Here is a 7,460-nt window from a genome sequence, read left to right as displayed (position 1 = left end):
TACAAATGAGGGGTATTTATAGCCAAGGGTGAAACTCACCCATGTGACTGTTTAACTTCCGTCATGACGCTTTGACTTACATGACTCTTCAACTTTACATGACTCTTTAGATTTACATGTGGGTCTCTTGGACTTCCATGTTATATTACATTGATTACAACGGTGTCGCCCACAGAAGTGATGTGGCTGAGATGACCCATGACATGACTCGACATGACAAATTTGGTGTGTTCACACTGGTGGTGGTGTGCATGTCAAGCTGCAGTGCTGCTGAGTGATGGATGTGCTCTTGATGTATCATAGCTTCACCTTTGCATGGCCAGGTGTGTGGAGTATTCGATAGTCTTGGTGTTCACTTGATATTGCATGTGCACATCACTACTTCGCTTTTACTTTGGCATGCTTCATGTCTTCATCTGTTCGCGAACAAGTCTCCTTGCATGTGCTCCTTGTTCATCCCGTTCATCATCACGCCATGCCTCATCCATGTACTTGTATCTGCAATTACTTGTAACGTGATGACATCAAATCCAGAAATCTCCTAGTCTACCATGATGCATTGTCTTTCGCTTTCGGATGTAGGTGACCGGGAGAGAGGACAAGGCTATGCAACTGTGCAAGGAGAATTTCGAGTCGGGGTGTGAACTCCGGGCACTATTCATGAAAATTGCGCAGAGGTAACTGGGAGGCTGAGATGGACAATCCGGATCAACAGTGACTGTCCGCGAGATTTGGTTCGACTGGAGGGAAGATCTAAGCAATTTTTTCAGGGAGACAGTGTGGGCAGCAGAGGGAGATTGGTAGTGAAAACTACGCAATTTCTCTGGGGATTTGGCAGTGGGTTGCTGACAAAAATTGCGTAATTTTTTTGCGGAGCTGGCAGGGGGCTACGGAAGGCTGCTAGCAATAGCTCTGCAATGCTAGGAGGCTGGCCTGCTAGACATCCCTGCGTAGTTTCTGAGCTAAGCGGGATGTTGGTCAGTGTTGAGCATTGGAAAAGGTATGTATTTACCATCTATTTCTGTATATTTTCCTTTAAATCATAACTTCTTTACATTCTAAGATGGTAATATGTTAAAGGATTATGATAAAATTAAGGATATTTGTGATTAATGTAAAATGATTAATTAGTGCCTTTTTCTATGTAGAAAGTGAAGAAAATGGAAAATCACTATTCCGGAGAAAAAGACAAAGAAAAACCAACTGTTGTCCCTTTGATAGGAAACCGCATCCAGACGAGGAAATCAAGATCGGAACGCATGGACCAGGAAAAGGAAGAAGAAACGTGATATCAACGCAAGAGGACAAAACGATAAGTTGAAGATTAAAGATATGGCGAATCCCTCAGGATCCTTTGATCCTGAGGGATCGCTGCCTCAAGACTTATTTTCATTTTTGATACTTCCGCCTGGCCATTATAAAAGGGGACAACGCTAGTAGCCCAAGGGGGATGGATTATTGTTGATTTGTAGAATTTACTGTTGTAATCTGAACTTTGATCATCGACTCTCTTTAAAGAGCGATAGCTGTAACTCTGCCTTTATGATTAATATATAACTTCGTTGCTGTTCCGTCTTCTGATCCTGGAGTAACTGCAGCAGTGCTTCCTTGGTGGCTAAGGGCCCGGCCCTAGTGGATCACTTGCTTCTTGTATCATTATTTTCCGATTACAGTCATGTGTGGTTTGATTTCTCTCACATTTCCTTAATTTTCTTTATTCAATAATATTTTATTCCTGAACGTTTCGTTGAATTTATCTGTTATATTGAAATCGCAATCGAATAGAAAAATTATTATTCATAACCGAAAATGTTATGTTGTTCCTTTTGAAATAATATCGCACTGTCTAATTCGGATATTGCTGTTCATTTACAGATTGACATTGCTGTTCATTTACAGATTGATATTGCTGTTCATTTAGCTACGGTTCATTCACAATTGTGATTGCTGTTCCTTTGATTATTGTTCCATTATCATTGCAATTGCCATTCCTTTATATTTGTGGTTAATGTCCCGCATGCTAGAATAAGATTACTGATTCTACAGTCGCTGTGTGTTTACACTTAATTAAGTTTGTTGTTCCTTTCTTAGATTGCTATTCAATTTATTTATTAGTTTAGATCGTTGTTCAATTCCTTTATTAGTTGAAGAGTGTTGTTCAATTCCTTTCGGTTAAGATTGCTACTTAAATCAGTTCTGTAGATTAAGCTTTGCTGTTCGATCTTTTAAATAGATTAATTGTTGTTCCTTTTCTGCGAATTGAATTGTTATTTCCAGCATTTTCTTTGGTGTGGATAGAAAGATCTACAAATGTAGCGAACATTGACTACTGTTGTCTAAGTTCCCAGATTGGAGATCTTGCTTGTGATTGATTTTCATTTACATCAGTTTAGAAAGGAAATATTTATCATTACTGCATCCTTGATTGATGATTGCTGTAGTGAATGGTTTTTGTTACCAAGCATTTAAGTTTCTTGCCAACATTTATTTACTTTTTGTAAAGCACTATACTGCAGACATTACTCTTGAACAAGTGACCGCCTCATACTGAGTACACTCTTAAGATAAAAAATCGTACCTGGATTGATAATTAATGTAGGGTAACTAGAGGTTAAAAAGACCCTTTTTACAGCTCAACATTTTGGCGCCGTTTCCGGGGAGAGTGTAGCCATTTGTTTCTTTTGAAAAGAGAGTAGTGTAAGTACTTGCTAGGAGAGAGTTGGGTTTTAAAAACGGAAGGTAAGAACCTGCGTATGGAGCATGTAACAACCCTGCTCCCTGCCTGCTTTCTTGCAGATTTGTTGGTTATTTTGGGTAGAAATAAGTATTTGACTTATGTGCATGAATAAGCAGAAAAAGCCGAAAACGAATCTTAAACCACTACCCAAGCCTGATAAAGCTAAGGGGTCGGTGACCCTTGGCCGATCGACCTTTATAGATGAAATCCTTAAAAAAGCATAATCTCAGTCGTCAGTAGGACCTGTTAGCGCTTGGAATTCACCTAGGCTGAGATAGACAAACTCTCAAGGCTACATCAAACCATTTCACCTCGTAGCTAGCCCTACGAGGTATGAGAAGGCTCTCTCGGGTCAGATTCGATAGATCTTTCAATATGATTAGGCTGACCAATTAATATTAAAGATTTTAGGCTAGTAAATTGATAAGGGGGTTGATTTAATGATTTTTGGGGTTTTTGGTGGCAATTGGTGGAAGTGCAATTCAAGGTGCGGGGATTGAGCACAGTTTTCACAGGGGGATCTAAGGGGCAAGGTAGGAATGAGTGCTGATGCCTTAATCTGAGATGGATGATCAGAGATGATAGAGGAGAAGCTAAAGAGGGCAAACACACAATTCGAATCCTCTCTAGACAGTAGAAAACATTAAAATTGAACAAACTAAAAAGCTGAGCATGTCAAAACATGAGTTCAAACTTTACCACTTCATCTGTCCAATTTAGAAGCATAAGAGAGATGTGAAACACATAAACAAACTTACAAGAAACATGTAGAGAACACACCATCAACAATCAGATCCACAAGAATCCTCAAAGATGTCTGTAAAACCCTGGCTTTCCTTGCCTTCAATTGCAGAAATAGATGCACAATATACAATAAAGCTTCCTTACACAAGAGTCCAACCATGAAAATGAGAAGGAGAGAGCATAATATAGACCATCTAGACCATCTAACTCCTTTCCCCACCTCTAGGGGTCGAGCTCAGCTTCCTAGGAGCAGTTTGAACTAATTCTAAACTAAGAACTAGAAAATAGGCAGCCTAACAACTTGCCTCTATTACTTAGCTAACTCATCCATGCATTAATTTTTCACTTTTTACATCATGGAAGCTTCTAGAAGGGTAAAGAAAGATAAAAACTACCAAAGTGCCATGAAAATATTACATTTATCCTTCATCTACAAGTAAAAATAGTCAACCATAGTCAAAACAGTGTTTTTTGACCAAAAATGTGAATTCTGGCAAATCTGGAAGTTCTGGTCGCGCCTCTTCACAGCTGTTTTTGAGTGGGTTCCACTGGTCCAAATCAGGTGCAAGATGGCTCATTGGAAAGCTTGGCCTGTCTACTTTCCATCCCAAGTGGAATTTCTGAATTTGGTGTTGATTTGACCCCTCAAAAACCATTTCTCCCAAGGTCACTTTCTGCAACTCAAAAAGTGGGCAGAAAGTCATTTTTTAGGTGTATTTTGAGCTTTTGGAGGCTCAAAACTCAAAATCAGGCTTCTCCCAAGTATTGGTAATTTTTATTTTTGAATTCCCTTTCCAAAAATGCCAAGTTTTCAAAATTCCGAGCAGCCCTTCAAACTGGTCTCACCCGGGGTGAGACCAGTTCTTGGGAAAAACCTGTAAATTGCACAAAAAATTCACAAATGACAAAATTTTCTCCAAATTTCTTGAAATTTGGGCTGGGAGTCCCCAATCAAGTACCATGCTGAGTCAAAGAGGCTTTGGCCAAAGTTTGGAGTGGATCGGGCGTTTTCCTTCGTTTTTGTGCTTTGGCCAACCGTCCTTGGAGCACCTTTGTTCTCGCCGGTATTTTTGACATTTCTCTCAAACCATGACACCTGTGTAAAAAGTGAAAGAGGTTTTTCTTCCTTGGCATGTTGTGGACAAAAACCTCTCTCAGTTTTGCAAAATTCATCTTTGATTGATCAGAAACAGCTTTTGAGTGAAACTTGTCCCGATGTGTGAAACAAGGGATTTTGTCGAAATGGAGCGAAATGAAGGGGATAGAGGGCTTCTAAATTCTTGGGGAAATTTTTGGGAGTGGGGAGGGATGTTTGGAAGCAGGGGAAAGTGGAATCTCAGAGATTGAGTGAGGGGAAGGGGTCGAAAAGGACAAAACACAGGTCAAACCTAGAAAATTTCCAGGTTGTAGCTAGAAACTAGGGTCTGTGCAAAACTGAGGAATTTGGGGGATCTGAGTGTTGGGAAGTGTTTGATAAGGTACATTAAGGATAGGGGAAGGTGTATGAACATCAGGAAACAAGTTTTGCCGATGATTTGGCCGCCCAAGAGAAATTAGCTTTCAAAACCCTAGGAGAGGGAAATGAGCTTTCCTAGGCACAACTGAAGCATGAACATGGTGTAAAATGACCCATTAGACACTGACATGACGATGACAAACCTCTGAATGATGATAGGCTCAGCTGAATGATGACATGGACTGACATTTGGGCAAACCCTAGACCTAATGGCTAGTGACCAAATTTTGCTTGAAGACTCACTGAAATGACAAAATTTGACCTTGACACTTCAAAATCACTATGTAAGAGCACATTTGATCACTGGAGGAAGGCTGTAAAGACTGACACTAACAGGACCTAGAAAAGTTGCTTCTAGACAACCTACCAGTTCCCTACGGGCCATAGAATCACCATCTGTAGCCTTTGCTGAGGTGCACAGCCAAACAGAGGAGCAAGATTTTCAAGAAATTGAGAATTCTAGCCCAAAATCGTTACAAGAAGGGAACCTTAGTAATCTCTGCGAAGGAGGAGGAGAAACAGGGGGAACCGAAGAGCCAAGAATAGTTCAACCATTGAGCAGCCTAGATAAGGGAAGTGCTGTCAAAATCATCCAGAATAAAGCTAAAGAACCTGAAGAGCTAAGATCCCCCCAGACATTAGTTCAGCAAGGAACTCTCATCATCCCAGACAAAGGAAGTGCTGTTAAGGCCATTCCTGCTCCTTCTAACCAACCTAGGAATACCCTCCTAGAAATCCCAGAGGGATATTGGCACATATTTGACCAAATGGCCCAGAACTAGCAAACACCTCAAACCTCCACACTGCAATATCCCATTGTAGATACTGCTGCTAATGCACGTATGAAGGCCATTCCTCTTCAACATATTCCTACATTCCATGGCCTAACATCGAAAGACCTAGACGCATTTTTATTTGAATTCGATGTACTGTGCAGGGGATATGACTATACCACCGATCCCCAAAAGCTAAAATTATTTCCCTCTACATTAAAAGGGGCAACTTTACGATGGTTTATGGGGTTAGGTGGAGGTGTCATAAACAACTAGGATCAGATGAAAGAGGCTTTCTTGAAGAAATATCAGGATTATTGTAGGTCTAGAGAGTTAAAAGATGAAATATTTCAGATGGTAGCTAGACCTAATGAGGGTCTAGAAGAATATGTTGAACATTTTCAGTATAATCTTCAAAGATCTCCTTATGAATCGTTACCCTTACCTGACAATGTATTAAAAACAACATTAATTAAAGGCATGAAGGAACAATGGGTTGAAACACTAAACATTATGGGAAAAGGAGACATTTATCAAGAAAAATTTGCTGACATTATTGATTTATGTATCAGGATTTCACGAGGTAGCACAAGGCTAAAACCAACAAAACGTGACAGGTTCACAAGGGACAGAAAGATCGCCAGAGAAGGAGTAACCCAAGCAGAAATCGGGAATTTACTGGAGAATTTCAAAAATGATATATTGGGGACTATGACAACGCAACTCGATATTATGCAAGCTAAACAGAAACAAGCAGAAGCAGAGCAAAACCTGGCAATATTCTACCCCAGATGCAGAAAGAAACACAGCCATAAAGAGTGCCCACTAGATGCAGTTCAAGTTTGCGCTATCTGTACAAAAGATCACTGCACAGAGAACTGCCCCTCACTTCCGGGTTTGAAAGCAGTATACAAAGAAGCGGAAGAGAAATCAGAGCCAGTGTACCTACTCAATCAGTGCCGTCAATGGTAGCCTTGATAACCAGGTATGTCCTCTGATCCATCTGCTTCTTTCCAGCCTCTGCAATATCATGCTCAACAATATAATACAATGTGGAAAAATCAACCTCCTTTTTCAAATTGGTCACAACAACCATTTCCTTCATCATCACCATGGCCAAATCAAACAAGCCAATCTAATTGGCCAAATTTTCCCTAGGCTCTGCCATATTGGCAAAAAAATGCATATCCAACGCAATGCCCCTCCCACTTCGCAGAGTCAAGCCTGGCAGTAAAACTGGCAAAGACCGATGAATCAGCCAGCAGGAACCATTCTACTCCCTCAACCTCCACTGCTAGCGCCATATGCACTACAACAAAATCCCTAGTCCAACTTAAGACCGCAACTCCCAGCCCAACCCAACCTAAACCCAAATAACAGACTGGTTCAATCTGTTCAAATAATCGAAACACCAGAACTAGAAACCGATCTAAGGGAGTGCAACGACCTTCAATTAAGGTTTGGGCGCATTATAGAAACCGAGGGAGATAAAAATGTTCAAGTTGAAAATCAGTTACCTGCAGAACAACCACTACAAGAAGAGGATGTGGTCAGACAACAAACTCATGACTAGGCAACCACGTCCTCTCCCCCATTCCCAGAACGATTAATCATACCGCGCCATATCGAACATCCTGACTTTGATATTCTGGAAGAACTTAGAAATTTGTGTATAAAATTCCCACTCCTC

The sequence above is a fragment of the Pinus tabuliformis genome, chromosome 8, assembly GCF_031772625.1.
Source record: "Pinus tabuliformis cultivar Carrire ecotype Pingquan chromosome 8, CPIR1, whole genome shotgun sequence".
Taxonomy (NCBI): domain Eukaryota; kingdom Viridiplantae; phylum Streptophyta; class Pinopsida; order Pinales; family Pinaceae; genus Pinus; species Pinus tabuliformis.
This window is presented reverse-complemented; position numbering follows the sequence as displayed.